The sequence below is a fragment of the Panulirus ornatus genome, chromosome 23 (genome assembly GCF_036320965.1).
Source record: "Panulirus ornatus isolate Po-2019 chromosome 23, ASM3632096v1, whole genome shotgun sequence".
NCBI lineage: Eukaryota > Metazoa > Arthropoda > Malacostraca > Decapoda > Palinuridae > Panulirus > Panulirus ornatus.
Genome location: NC_092246.1, coordinates 2,767,728 through 2,784,561, shown reverse-complemented (window position 1 = coordinate 2,784,561; position 16,834 = coordinate 2,767,728).

Sequence of the window (16,834 nt, the reverse complement as noted above, 5' to 3'; positions counted from 1 at the left end):
ATATATACAATGCATTATCCTTACGAAAGAGCTCGTCACAATGTAGACTTATATTCAGACTTCATTCTATTTGAAATCTTTGATTTTAAGAAGCTTAACTGTAATGAAAGTAGTTGATAACCAACCAAAGCTTTCTCTCATAATTTAAAAAAAAAGTTCTGAATAGCTTTCTGTCTTAAACTGATTGAGTTTAAGATGTGGAAAGAATGAACATGTCCTTGGCAATTGAAATCAATTAAGTAGTTGCAAAAGCAAAGTAATCATTAATTAAGGGGACAAGAAAGTACTAAAGGAGTGAAAGATTTTCTTTTAAGTGATGGATCTCTCTGACCATGATATGAAAGACCACAATTAAGTACCAGTGAGAATGGGAGAAAGAATCCATGATACATTTTTGTAAACAGTCACATCTTGGGTCTAAATAAATTGAGGTGGAGCCACTTTATATTCGGATTGATAGATTTCAGTATTTCCCTTGGAACTAGCATGAGGTCTGAACATTTTCGTTACCTATTTTGGATTTTAGACGTATTTTAAGACTAGATATTATTTTTAGATTTAGTATCTCGTGTGCAAGCCTCCTCTGTAGAATTGGGGAATGATTGCCTGAAAGAAGAATGTATAGTATGTAGTGGTAGTTTTTAATAGATTTGTAGTTGGGATATTGTTTACTCAGTTCAAAGTACTTTTTGGGAAAAGGATTGCATAGTTATACCTTTGAAATGTAACTTATAGAGAGGATAGTAGTGAGTTTTTTATATCTTGGTTTTCTCAGCACTGTAAGTTTACTTTTGAAATGTAACTTATAGAGAAGATAGTAGTGATTGATATTATTGTATATCTTGGTTCTCTCAGCACTTCTTAGACAGATTTTTTTTGTTTATCCAAGTGTTTTACACACCTTATTTGATTAGAGTACTCTATTAGTCTCCATTTTAAAAGCAAGAATACTCTGGTGTTAAATGTATATTTTCCTCCAAGGCTCTGTCATCTGCTCCTAATGCTACCTTGCTCAACTAGGAAATAGTGAACATTTTTGATGAAATTGAAAAATAATTTACATTTTTTCTCTAACAGTAACTAATATATGTGAAATGAATTTTCATTTTTAGATATTTGTGGCTCAGTTTGACATTTTGTGGGAGATATTGTCATACTGACAATGTAGTTCAAACCTAGTTTTTTGAAGATGGTTTTTCATTAAGTTTAATATTCTAGTCATTGGCATGAGTATGATATGGTCACCATTTTAAGATTTCTTTGATAATTCATTGTTTGAAACTTTTTTTATATAAAACATGCTCCTAATGGGATAGATTTTTGTATTTCTTGGCTTGCTTTAGAAACACTTCAGTTGAACATTTTATCATGCTGACTGACTGCTTCATACCTGGCTCTTTAACAACCAGTTTATAGTAAATTTAATCTGGCTGTGCTTAGTGTTGGTACAATGGTGTTCACCATGATATAAATGAAATGTATGAGTTAGGAGCACTAGGTAGAAGTAGTCATTAGGAATATTAGGTAGGAGCTTCTGCAAACGCTGCATTAGACTTGTCCTCTGTCAGTGGCCTGTTAAGGGTGAGGCACTAAAAGCTAAGAAGCAGCACTGGAGTTCTTTTCTTTGGAGAGACTGTTGCTATGGCCACCCCTTTGAGGGTGTTCTAATTGGAACAGATATGAATAGATAGATAGATAGAATTTCATCTTTGAAATGTACCGTACAATTGTGATACTATTATTCATTGTTTTTTTAGATTTTTTGTGATTTTTTTTTCAGTAGCTTTTTGCTGATGGCTTTGTGGTAAGTTTAATGTGGTTATACAGAATATCACTGTGATGGTGGTTGCTTACTTTAAAAGCAAACAATTTCTAACACACAAGGGAGTTGTGTTCCACAGTGCTATACCATATGACAGTTTCTGACAAACTGATTGAAGTACACAAACAAAACATTAAAGTTAAATACCAAATATAAATCAGTGCATATGCATTATAGATGAATGCTTATCAAGAGCTGGTTTACCCATGTTTCAAATGATAGGTGACTGTCTTGTAGGAGAATGTAGAGCATAAGGTTGTTTGGGATAGTGGGTAAGTAGAGTCCATCCTTCTTTGGTTGTTATTTTCACTGGTAAAGCACGCAAGGCAACAGATTCTTATCCATAGCCGGGTGCATATGTATTGAGGGAATCTATGTTTGCTTGCTCAGGTTAAACATGAGGTCAGCTGTTGTAGGGACATCTCTACTTTCAGTTTGTTTAAGCACCTTTAGCTTGGTTTCACATGGTATCCTCCTTTGTATCTTCTTGTGGAGATCTTGAGAAGTGGAGAGAAAATTCAAACGTTATTAGAGAAACTTTTGGCATATCTGTGGGAGAAGAGGAGAGTATATCACTTCCTGTGGGTAAAGGAAGACATGCTTTCATGAATGAACACGTGTAGATATGTTCAAAGATTTGCCAAGACTGAGCATGGCAAGAGCTCTTATCATTGGCAGCTTGGTCTCAGGTGTACCGTGACCGGGTAAGTCAGGAATGTAGGTGCTCGGCGTGCCATTATTGGTACAAAGCTACACATGTGCAACTATAGTGTGGTGGTCTCCTCGGTGGATAAAATACTTAACTTTTCATTTTTTTTTTTTTTTTTTATACTTTGTCGCTGTCTCCCGCGTTTGCGAGGTAGCGCAAGGAAACAACCCCCCCCCCATACACATGTACATACACACGTCCACACACGCAAATATACATACCTACACAGCTTTCCATGGTTTACCCCAGACGCTTCACATGCCTTGATTCAATCCACTGACAGCACGTCAACCCCGGTATACCACATCGCTCCAATTCACTCTATTCCTTGCCCTCCTTTCACCCTCCTGCATGTTCAGGCCCCGATCACACAAAATCTTTTTCACTCCATCTTTCCACCTCCAATTTGGTCTCCCTCTTCTCCTCGTTCCCTCCACCTCCGACACATATATCCTCTTGGTCAATCTTTCCTCACTCATTCTCTCCATGTGCCCAAACCATTTCAAAACACCCTCTTCTGCTCTCTCAACCACGCTCTTTTTATTTCCGCACATCTCTCTTACCCTTACGTTACTTACTCGATCAAACTACCTCACACCACACATTTTCCTCAAACATCTAATTTCCAGCACGTCCATCCTCCTGCGCACAACTCTATCCATAGCCCACGCCTCGCAACCATACAACATTGTTGGAACCACTATTCCTTCAAACATACCCATTTTTGCTTTCCGAGATAATGTTCTCGACTTCCACACATTTTTCAAGGCTAAATCATTTTGAAAACTAGATTGTTTTCAGTATAAATCAAATATATATTTTGAATTATGTAGAATATACTTTGAAAATATTTCGTCAGTCTCAAAATATACATTAAATTACTAATTATCCTGCAGAATAGGGCCCTGAAAATTTGTCTGTAATGTAATGCCTTTGGAAATATTGTTTCAACTATTTGAATAGAATATTTCAAGAATTTGGTTATTGACTCGACGAAAAAATGTAATTTAGTTTTATAATTATATAGTTGAATATATTTTAAGTGTTTAAACGTGACACGGAAAATTTTTTTCCTATCTTTCAAGGATTCTATCGTTATTGATGGCATAGAACGCTATTATCCAGCTTTAAGGGCCCAAAAATTGTTGCTTTCATGTATGTCTTTCGTTATAGAAGTTTTTGTATTTCAAATATAATCATTTACCCATAGAAATTCGAATAATGACTTTGTATGCAATACTTGTAAAAAGTATTCAGTTTTTACTCGTATATCTTCAAATCTTTTTACTAGTAGATAATTGTATATATACTTTAAAATTCTCAAAACATACTGCAAAAAAATTCATCTTTAAGGCAAAAAAGAAATAGGAATTATGTTGAATGATTTGGGTTATCAGATGTCTTATTCCGCGAGGAAAATGAATCTTGCCGTTTTCTTATATGTTTCTAAATTGGTAAAAGTTTCGTGAGTTAAGTCTGGTATATACTGTGATTACAAGGGTTATCACCCTCGTGAATAACTTCAAGAAAATTATGTAAGGGTGACTGATTTCAGTCGTATCAGTTATCATTCTTTGTTTTTTTTTTACATGCAAATTTGACAATGGAGCTCTTATCTTGAGCTGTAGGGACTTTTCATTTCTATTTTGCTTAAGATTCTCTCTTGTTTTGTGCTTTCTTTATTTTTGTGGCTGGTCTACCCATCAGTAAGGGTTAGTGGCCATTGCAGAAGCTCTTTCTGTGGACTGGTAACGCTCTAATCTGCTAAATTGCAGTCTTCATAGACAAGGGAGATTGGTCTTCGTTCACTTGACACCCAGTCAGTCACTTGGGAATTAGAGACGAGGGAATGCTTATGATGGCTATCATCTGGAAAATATCTGATGACAAGGGACTTGTTCACAGTACTGTTTCACCAGTCATAGTCGACACTTTATTGGGATGCCATTATTGTCCCAGGTCGAATGCGTGTTCCCGCGTGTGCCATTACCGGCACGGGTCAAGTGTATGTATTTTCGGGGTGCCATTATTGGCTCAAGGAGGATTTGTGTTCGTGGGGTTACCATCATTAGAACACGTCAGGTGTGTGCAACAGGGGTGCCATTACTGGCATACTACGTCACCTGTGTGACCGAGTGTATGAGTATATTTGGGTGACTGTATGCTCTGTATGACATACACTTATAATAAAGATCTGTAATATAGCTTTTAACTGTTATTGTATCTATACGATCATATCATATAGCTGTGGGAATTTAGCTGTTATATTTAGTTCCAGAAGAAAAAGTTAATCCAAGGTTTCTTTGTTATCGATGGTACTCTATTATTATTCAGCTTTGCAATTAAATGAAGTAATTATTTTTATTAAGATAAAATAATTTTTTTGTGTAAATTAAAAAAGTTATACAGATAAACCAGATTTACGTAAGGTCGTCAAAAATTTGCATAGATAACTGGTATTCTTTCTTAGAAATGTATATTATATTTCTTATTATGGTAATTCGAAATTTCTGTACACCAATATAGAGAAAGTATACTAATTTCTGAGGGGATTACCCTTAATTATTAATAGAATACTTCATATGTCTTAAAATGAAAAAACAAATCATTGTAAATGATTATCGAGGAAATGCGTAGTAAAGAGGGAAATTTTAATTTGAGTTGCACAAAGCCACCAGCCAACGTGATTTCTGATCATTATTTTTATGGACTCAAAGAGGGGACAGGATTTCCTCAGAAGAGGTTGTTAAATATAATTTTATGCGTAAATCAGTGATGTTTCCTCACATGGTACTTTTACAACAGACATAGCAAGGATCATCTCTGTCTTATAACTCTTGAGTGTATTAGAATAGCGTAGGTTGAGAATATTTAAAGCTTCATAGGTAAGGTAAGGGGAGTACCTATGCATATTTAAAAAAAGTTTTTTAAAGGAGATCCTTCCATTTGGACACACTAAACACTTCATGTGAGTGTATATACAGTTTCCATTTATCCATTTTTTTCTTACCCTCCAACCAACCAGATCATTGTTGATAAGTATTTTTGAATTGGTTGTGGATATATACTTCCATTCAGGTATCATAAATGTATGTGTGTTTTGTGTTAAATGTGATAGAGTAAGAAAAAGAACAGTAAAAATGAAGGCATTTAAAATCTTCGTTGTCGATGAAAGAATACTTGTAACTGAAGTTACCCATGAAATATTGTCAGTATATTTTAATGAAATTGAATTTAGTAATTTGTCACTTGATTTAGAAAAGTGTTGCTAACGTAACATAATTATAAATAAATGTATTTCATATAGAATCAGATAATTTGATTGTGTTAAAGAATACAAGAAATAAAGTATAGATACCTCATTTACTTATTTAGCATTGTAATTCATTTACTTTTCAATGGCCAGTTCATTGTATTGCACAAAATGAATATAAGAACAAACTAAATTTTTGTAAGGTTGCTTTTAACCTTTATAACTGTTAATATACATTTAATTTTGTGCGATAGTTCAGTGACTAAGTAGTACCGCAATTTTTTCCAACAAACACTAGATTTAGCAGGTATGGGGACAGTTCAAAACGAAAAAGTAACATTGTAGTACCAGAATGTTTAAAGCTTCATATCTAAGGCGATGGGAGTAGTTATGCGTGTATAAACACGTTAATAAAGGATTTCCTTTCATTTGGACGCATTAGATACTTCATGGGACTGTTCAAACAGTTTGCTTATCTCCATTAAGTTCTTAGCAACGAGTTTCTGTACCATTTACGTGTTTGTATTTGTGTAAAGTCGCCCAGATTAAATATGGCATGAGTTTTTTCAACAACCTGTTCTCGACGTAACGTGTGGTACAAGTCGTCCCGTGTGCGACTTTTTTTTTTTTTCTTTTTTCTTTACGATCGTCGGACCTCGGTCCGACACGGGCATTGCCTGTTGGCGGCCCGTTCCCTGGTTCCTATACCTGGTCTTCTGAGATGCAGGTAACTTTTTATGGAGATGGTACTGGGTGCGCTATTTTCATCTGGGAGGTGGGTATTCATCTATGGTCCGGAGCTGGTTTTCCATATGGTTCTTTTCGGTCTTTCGAAGTAGAGGCCGCTGGTAGTACATGGTCTTCTTCACTGAAGTCGGGGACTCTTGCGCGGAGACTTTGTGTCACTTGTCAGTCCAGCATATAGTGTTGCAGTGGGTGCGTTGACGGCTCCTGACATAAGACGCAGTCTCTGATGACGCCGTCAATTTTTTGCTAGCTCCATTGGTACCCCAGTCGTAGATAGTATAGATCGACTAGAGTTTTCCTGCTCATGCCTCTATCTTTATATGGTGGGTTAGCTTCTTGGCCACCATGTACCACTTGACTGACAGGGATTCCTCTTGGTCCGAAGCCTTGCTGCTTTCTGTAGCTGGTGCTTGATTTGTTGCAGGCTCACTAGAACATGCACCTGGATTTTGCTAAAACGTGTAGCTGTTTTAGCTCCCTCGTCTGCTGCCTCGTTTTCCTCAATCCCCACGTGGCTGGGGATCCAGTGTATAGTGACAGGACGTCCCTGTCGCTGTAGCTCGTGAAATTGATTGAGGATCGAGGTGACAAGCTTGATATTGTCTTTTGGGAGGCTGTGTTGCAGCCCTTGCACTGATGATTTGGAGTACATGTGTATTATCACGAGCTTCGAGTGCGTGGTGGCTGTGTGTTCCAGGGCTTTAGAGATGGCTACCAGCTCCGTCTGTAGTGTGGAGCAGCCAACCGACAGCCTCCTGAGGCGAGTATGATCTTGTGTGTGGAAGGCCGCCTCCGACCTTCCCTCATCTGTCTGGTCCACTGAGCCGTCTGTGAAGTATGCTACAGCTTCAGCAAGTGTCTCATGCCACAGCTTCAGCAAGTGTCTCAGTGGCCACGGTTCTCAAGGCCAATCTTCCTAGGTCTTCCTGCTGGAGGCTGGACTTCTTGTCTCCTAATGCTGTGACTTCGAAGGTGGCTGGTGGAGGGTCCCATGGAGGCGGTAAACTATACCGATGGTGTGGTGTGTCCGTCTCTAGTATGGATGCCGCCGCTTGACACTTGCTGTTAGGGGTGGCAGCCCAGTCTCCATCTGCAGGTTTGCAGTTCCTGGTCCACATGGGAGCTCCCAGCAGGGTCCTGAGAGCATCATTTTGGATGACCTCCATGTTGGTCACCTGATCATCCCTCAGGTCAATGAGTGCTGGAGCACAGTGGTCTACCAGCGTGATCTGATGGCGGCGGTGTAGTAGGTCTTGAGCACCTCCATGGTAGTAGCCCCAGCGGCTGGCCTAGTCAGCGTTTCCTCTCTTTTATTGATGGTACTCATAATTTTGTTATTCAGCTTTGTAATAAAATTCAAGTAACTGTTTTCAATAGAATGATAATAGAATATTTTCTTTGTTAATTATTAAGAAAAATTATTAAAGTAAAGAAAATTGAAGAATTCTTGTTAAAAAAATTGCATACATAACTGCTATTCTTTTTGAAAAATGTACATTATATAATTTAGTATGGTAATTTCAAATTATTTTACACAAACAGAAAGTGCAATTTTGGAGGGGATAACCCCAAGTTATTAATGGAATACTTCGTATGATCTAATATAAAAATAATCTTTTTCATTGTAGATGGTAATTATGAGGAAATGCGTTGTATAAAGGTCAATTTTGAATTGAGTTGCACAAACCCACCAGCCAACGTTAATTCTGATCATTATTTGCACTGACTCATAGAGGGGACAGGATTTCCCAGAAGAGGTTGTTACATATACTTTTATGCGTAAATCAGTGATGTTTCCTCACATGGTACTTGTACAACAGACATAGCAAGCCTCATCTCTGTCTTATAACTCTTGAGTGTATTAGAATAACGTAGGTTGAGAATATTTAAAGCTTCATAGGTAAGGGGAGTACTTATGCACAAATATAATGTTTTAAAAAGGATTTCCTTCCATTTGGACGCACTAAATACTTCATGTGAGTGTATATACCGTTTGCATATATCCATTTTCTTAACCAACAACCAACTTGATCATTGATAGTATTTTTTGATTTGTCGTGGATATATACTTTCATTCAGAAATCATGATTATTTTTCTCCTTGAGCTTAGTGTGTGTATAAAGATTCGTCAAGAATTGGCTTGGCTAGGATCATTGTCAATGATGGTTTGTTTTCGGGTGTGCCATTACTGGCACGAGTCGGGTGTGTGTGCTCGGGTTGCTAATACCAGGACAGGACGGCCCGTGTGTAACTGTAATGTAATGGGCTTTTTTTTTTTTTTCGATGTATGTGTGTTTTGTGTTAAATGTGATGAAGTAAGAAAAAGAACCGTAAAAATGAAGGTATTCAGAATCTTCGTTGTCGATGAAAGCATACTTGTAACTGAAGTTACCCATAAAGTATTGTAGTATATTTTAACGAAACTGATTTTAATAATTTGCTATTTGATTTAGAAAGGTAATGATAAGGTAATGTAATTATAAATAAATATATTTCATATACATTAAATCAAGATATGATTATTTTAGATTATACAAGAAATAAAGTATAGATAACTGATTTACTTATTTCGCATTGTAAATAATTTTCGTTTTCCATGGCCAATTCATTGTATTGTACAAAATGAATATAAGAACAAACTAAATTTATGTAAGGTTGCTTTTAACCTTTAGTACTGGTAATATACATTTATTTTTGGGCGATAGTTCAATGATTAAGTAATACCGCAGTTCTTTTCCTTTGAATACCAAATTTTAACAGGCATGGGGACTTCAGAACAAAAAAAAAAAAGCAATAATGTAGTATCAAAATATTTAAAGCTTCATAACTAAGGCGAGGGGAGTAGTTATGCGTATAATAACACGTTTTTAGAGGATTTCCTTCCATTTGGACGCATTAAATACTTCATGGGGTTTGATACACTAGGGTTTAATACACTGGGGTTTAAGTCTTTTGTTTACCAAATTTTTGATTTTGAAATATTTTGAAAAAATTTGCACGTTTTTTCTTTTAAGATTACAATGTGATAAGTAAATCAGTTAAAACTGTCAGAGAAAATATGATATTCATGATTGTATTTGAGTATCTGTTGTTGTCTTACTCAGCCGAGAAAATTGCTTACCATTTTCATACGACAGTTGATGGCATCCTGATGGAATTCTAAGGAATAAAATCTGGCATGGTCTGTTATGATAAGATTTGTTACTAGCGTTAATAAGACTTACTCATTCGACCAGAGCACCCACTCCAACCCCAGACTTTATCATCTTGATAACAGCGTTCGTCTCACGCCAACCATGATTGACCATGGAGATTAACTTACGTTCCAGACAGTTAATGGTAATTACCAGAGCTGTTTCTCGTGTCTGACGACAACCTAATCGGCCAATTCTCAAAGTCTCCACGGAAAAAGTAGACCAGTTTGAAGAAATTTCGGGTCATGTCGCAACTGAACAAGCCTCCCAGAATCCAGCTTTGAACACGGCAGTGCCTATGATCTTCAACCAGATGGAGGCTATCATCAGGACAAGGTCTGGTGAGAAGAGGAAGAGTCCACACACTAGCAGTGTGTGTCACCCGAGTCGCCGTTGGCGTCCTGCCGTGATCCATTCCTGATCAGCAGTACTGAAGAGGAGAGAATTCTTTCACTGACTTAACCTTTGATATGTGTGCACCTGAGAGCATCAGGAGGCGGTACAACGTTCCTGTAATTGTATTGTAGCTTCGCATCAACACGTCCCTAGATGTACGAGTTTATGATTGGTATTAGAAAACGGTAAACCAATTTCTTTTCTTCTGTGGGGTAAGACTTTAATATATACTCGAGCTTAAAGATTATAAGCGTAACTTTTGTCATTCCGAGATATATACATTTTCAAATCCTAATGATAAAAACTGAAAAGAAATATAGATAAGATCATTGGAATTTGAGTAAAAGCATTTGATTCATTTAATTATTATAATGAAAAAAGAATCATACTTGGTTTTCAGGGAAAACTTTGGTACATATTGCTGAATTTTGTGAATAAAAGTTGTACAATATATCTATATACACAACTTTTTGTGCCCATGAATTGGGTTGTACGTATTTATGCAGCAAAGTTGTTCTAAGATGAGTATCAATAGTAATACCTCTCAAGCCATGAATTCATTTTTTTGGATGAAGCCATTCATGACATTTTACACAACATGCACCTCCACTTTAAGAGCCCACATTGGTCGCAGAGTGCCAGTAATGGCACCCCGAGTACACACACTCGACCTGTGTCAGTAATGGCGCACCCGTGTCAAGATCTTGTCCTAGTAATAGTTGCTGTCTGGCTGGGGATCATATGCACTGCCACGCCTGCAGTTGGATTCTGATAAGCTTGTATGGCTTTTACGTCAGGTGATAGCCTATGATTCCCATGTGAATGGGTGTTCCGTGACTTGCAGTTACGCACCGTTTAGCAATATCCAGGTGCATGTTCCTGTGAACCTGCAACAAGTCAAACACCAGCTACAGAAAGCAGCAAGGCTCCGCACCAAGACGCCTACAATGCCGGATCCCTGTCAGCCAAGCGGTACAAAGTGGCCACGAAACTGGAACCACCATATAACGACTGAGGCATGAGAAGGAAAACCCTAGTCGATTTACACCGTCTACGATTGGGGTCCTAAGCGTCATCAGAGACTGCGTCTGCTGTCAGCAGCCGTGAACGCACCCACTGCAACACTATATGCTGGACTGACAAGTGATACTAAGTCTCCGCGTAAGAGTCCCTGACTTCATTCCGGACCAAAGCTGAATATTCCCACCTCCCACATGAAAACAGCGCGCCCAGCACTATCTCCAATAGGGGTTGCCTGCATCTCAGAAGACATTGAACAGACACACGCAAGACATCGGCATACCATGCAAAACATCCAGGAAACAGGCCGCCAACGGGCAGAGGCCCGTGTCGGACCAAGCAGAGGCCCAGCGATCTTAAAGTTATCTGGTCGAGTTTTTATATTTATAATGTAAATACGACCGTAACCATGTAAGGAAATGCTGTTTACTAGAATTACATCAGTTCATCTTACGATTGCTATAAGAAAACGGTAGCTTTTTTTCTTTTTTTGTTCTCTTTCGTGTTGAAGATTACAAACTTTCGTTTAACCAATACAAGTGTAACGTTTTGTCAAATTGATCTAAACCATTATATTTTAAAACGTACAAAAGATAGAAGATTATCTAAAAGAAGATGAACATGCCCTTAAAATATTTGGTTAAAGATGATTACATGAAATTTATCATTACATGATTATTAAGAAACTATCACTTATATATATATCTGAAATCCAGGCAAAAGGCATTGTATCATATATCACTGCACTCGTAAATTGAATTTGTGAGATGAAGCAATTCATCACATACGTATTATATGTAGATTAATGGAAAGGCACACTGAAATGCATTTATGCACGAGTCCTTCTACTCCGGGCATACACATAACCGTGATATTCCCAGCCCATACCATAGAACGGGCTGCCATTGACAGAGGCCCGTGCCAAACTTAGTGAATCTTAATACACTTGAAATTCTTTATGTAAGAATAGTATTTCACATATTGTCCATGTAAACCACGAAACTGATATATTGATGTATATAGTACCAAAGCTTCCAACTAATCATTTTATAGAAACATGCATGTTGTTATGAACAGTCGTGATTATGTGTAGCTCGTTCTAATGGAAGGAAATCTTTCTAATGACAGTAAACTGAAAATTCATATACACTCAAGAGTTTATAATCTTTCTAATGGAACAACTTGAAATTCTTATAAACTCAAGAGTTTACAGTTGAATATTAGGAGTAGGTAGGTTGTGTGCGGGTATGTAAAGATTCGCTAATACTAAGTTTGGAACGATTTCTTGTCAGTGACAGCCCGTTCTTAGGTATGTGTGACCCAAGTCCCATTACAAGCAAAGGGTGACATTTGTATAAGTGTAGTGCAGTAAGTTTAAAGATGTGTGTGTTGTGTAAAATGTGATGAACTGTTTCGTTCCAACAGATCTGAGATTAACTAACGACTCGGTAAAGTATATTTCGTACTTTAATGAGAAGTATAACCTTAAGTACCGTTCACCATGATGTAGATATATACAGGACTCACTCCGAAGAGGATATCCTATTCAGGATAAAGTTAAAAGAAATTCAAATTAGACAATACATCTATTGATATTTTGAGATCTATTTTAACTTTAGATGTATTATGCTGCAAGAAAAAATTATTTATGCAAAGTTTATAAAAAAATCTTATAATTTTCAAAATTATGGTATTTTAAGTTTTAACAATATATTTTGTTTTAAATGGCAATAGAACAAATATATACTTAACTATCTTGAAGTTCAAATAGTATTTATTATTACACGAAAAGTTAGAATGTATGGGTAACTTACCGAATAATAACTTTAACCGACAAAGAAACTTTGGATTACATTAATTTTTTCTGTAATTAAGTAAAGCAAGAAAAATCTCTCGTATGGCATTACGATAGCAATTTGATATCCGTTTTCTCGTAACTTTGAAAAGAGAAGTTTGTGTTTTTTCCTAAGGTAAATGGACAATTGGGCTTTTGTATACCCAATTTCATTCATGGTACTATAATGATATATTTCACATAGAGATTTGTTAATTGTTAACAATACATATATTTTGGGAAGAAGCAGTTCATCATAACTTATAGTATACACATGAGCGTCAAGAGCCCACTACACTACAATTACATACGGGCCGCCATGTGCCAGAAATGGCACCTTGAGCACGCGCTCCCGACATATTCCTGTAATGACACACACGAGAGTAGGCAGTCATCGACAACATCTCGTGCAAAGCTTAGTCTCGATGAATCTTTACACACACACACATCATTTTTCATCTATCATTATTCCATAATACATGGATGGAATAAATGTACGCAGCAGCCGAACATCACATACACAACCCCAAGGCGTTCCTACAAAGTTAGTGATAAAGACCGAAATGACAGAGCAAAGCATTTTCCAGTTATGGTTATCTCGTATAAAAGAAAATAGGAGAAAAAAGAACCCAACTTAATGGGTTCCTTAGTGTTTGTGGTCCTAGTGTTAAAAGCAGAAAGACTGTAGGAAGAATGTATGATAAACGTCACTCTTCGAGTGTCTAGTCTCCTCCACACACAAACTATGGGATGCATTAATCGGATACATGCCACTGTCCCATACCTAGATGGCAGGGAGATATGCAGACTGCTTACGATATTTGCAGTTGAAATGATACCCGCAGAAAATTGAGAGGACAGCACCATTATGGTAGACGGAAAGTTACTTGTCAAGTAGATAAGATTTTTTAGGGCAAACGTGTCAATACTCGATTGCATTCGCCATGAAGAACAGTTGTTTGTGTAGTTATGGTACTTTACCCTCTTGTACCAGATGCATTTAACGTAAGATTTTAAAAGGGTTTGAATTCTAGGTAAATGTTTGAACGTATCTAGTGCTGACTTTGTGCGTGCATTGAATGATAGTTTGTATAAGAATTTGTTAAACCGTTGCTTCTCGTAACAAATGTATATACACTTCACACCGTGATTTTTACCAGTATGTTTCCTTTGCATGTCAAGGGGAGAGAGAGAGAGAGAGAGAGAGAGAGAGAGAGAGAGAGAGAGAGAGAGAGAGAGAGAGAGAGAGAGAGAGTTGACATCAAATGTCTCAGTGGTGGATGGACAAGTTACGTGTGGACTCGGGAGCTTCTAGGCCCCTTGAGCTATATTGTGATATCAGCCAAGCAGCTTAACTGTACAGTTTTTCGCCTGCTTCATTGTCCTTGGATGCAACTTATCAAGGCCTGCCGTTTTATTTATTCCGTTTATTGATGAAAATATGTCGTCCGCTTTTATGTCAGTTTGTTGTGGAACGTTTTAGTCTCTTATCACCGAAACTAGATTAGGGACATGGGTTGTCTTTCGATCGTAAATACAGAAACAAAAAAGTCTTTTAAGAATTTTGTGGCTTTGTTGTCGAACCAAATCACTGTTTTTTGTAATTGATTGACCATTTGACTGGATAATGATTCTCTTGCTTCTCGTCGCAAATAGGTTTCTGGATTAATTGAAGTAGAGTACTATCAAGCAAATTTAGGCAGAGTCCACGCCTAGAGCTACTGGAAAGGGATTCTCCCCACCTAGACACCCTTATGTTAAAGTCCCCTGTATTATAATCTTGTTCGTCACGAATTTCTGCTAACTGATCATGAAACCCTCGCACATAGGCACACACACACAACATCACTACACTTTATGACCACTGGTCAGCGTTTAGATTAAGAAGCTCATGATATGGTTTACTAACTATTATGTAACATTTGTAATTGAAGAAAAACTATCTTTAGCAGTTGCGTTTTTATGACGGTAGCTTTAGTGGGACTATAATACGCATGTTACCCCTAAATATAGTTTTCTTTAAAGAATTTGACAGTCAAAGAAAACAGGAATTTGCAAACCCCCATATCTTATATAGGAAACTATAACAAGCTTATGAGATGATTTTATTCTTTTCATAATCTTTGATGTTCGTAAAGATTTTTTAATTCCTTTAATGTTGCTTTTTTTTTATATTTTCATTCCTCTTAAAAGATAAGCAAAGATTTGGATCATGAAGTGATATTCAGCGTAACATTGTTTTCCACTGATTATATCAAGAGAATGAAATCCTCTCTGGCTTTCCGACATCACCATCGCCAGCTAGGCCAATCAAACCTAACATATTCCTTTGAATTTGTTGTAGTGTTAAGAGGAAAATATACACCTTACTTACGTACTTCACCTGTGCTCTTTGCACGGTCATGAAGATGATCTATGTAACATCACCTGATGATGATGTCTGCTGGACGATGCTGTCTGACTCACACATGCCCAGTAGAAATAGCGTTCAGTTCCGCGAATGTATGGCTGTTGATCTGATGATAATCAACTAATGAAATCAGCGATAATTTTTTTCCTTTGTCATAATTTTGCATTTTGGTTTAAATGTTCAGAAGAATATGTCTCAGTGGACAATTCGTACAGCCCTGTCAAATGAACAACATGCTCACATCCATTTCCTGGAGCAGATGTAATGTATTGGTTGCTGATCAGTAACACATCACGTCCTTGCGTGTGGTCGTCCATGTCAAGGAAGTAGACGAAGATTCGATCCTTCTGCTTGAGGGAGTTGAAGACGCGCCGCAATTTTATTTACAAAAGAACTTTCATTATGTGTTGATGTATAAAATGGTCTTGTTTGATTCTTTTGAAAACCATTGTCATAAGACTGAGTATACGAGTTTATGTGATATACGACACCAGCCCAGCAAATGCAGTCATGGTTAGCAGTAATGGAATTTGCCTTTACGTTACGCTTCGTTGTATTTAGAGACGCCAAGTGCTTGATGTGAGACTTTCTTTTCCTCTTGTGTAATTAAGTTTCTCACACTCAGCTTTATGAGTCGAGGCTTATATCCTGCAGTATTAGGATGACTCTACCTGCCACGAACATCAAGGTGGAGCGTATATGTTTCTCACACTGAATTATTAAGTACTTATTCAAGCAGGAAAAAGTAGCAGAAGATGAAGCTTCTTTTTTCCACTATCTTCCGAGTGTGATATTTTTGATCACTTCAGCCTACGTCATCACGAGTTGATATCTTTTTCTATTTCCGCTGTGATTTGACTTTGTTGAAACTGTAGTCTACGTGAGTTGAGGTGTCTGTCCTTTGTGGTTGCTTGAATGTCGTTCTCTCGTTCCCATCCCGTCTCGCTTAATGGGATTCAGTCAGTGTTATTGAAACCTATCAGGTTGTCAGCCACGGTCTTGTAACCCGGACCATCATCACTGCTTTGTCTTGAATGAGTTGGACGTCTGGAGAAGTACATAAGATGTGTTGCTACTAACGAGAGGAAACATTGTCACACGCCCAGAGGCAGCCGGGGATGCAACACTCCGCGCAGCTTACCCGTTGCTCGGAGTTGAGAAAGAGGAGTAAAGAACATGAGCCACCGAAAGCAGATAACATAAAGTTGGTTTTTTAACGATAAACAGTTTCGTCATCGCCAATCGTGTCATTTAGGCTTATCTTTATAAAGAGGTGATGGGATGATATGATAATAACATTCATTCCTGAATCTCTTTTGATTATTGGTAAATTTTGTATCAGGTCCTGATAATCTGGTTGAGTTTAGTGAACCAGTGTGATGATATGGATAAATCTAGATTATCATTAGACATTACTAAAAATGTTGGGACATAGATTACCAAATATTT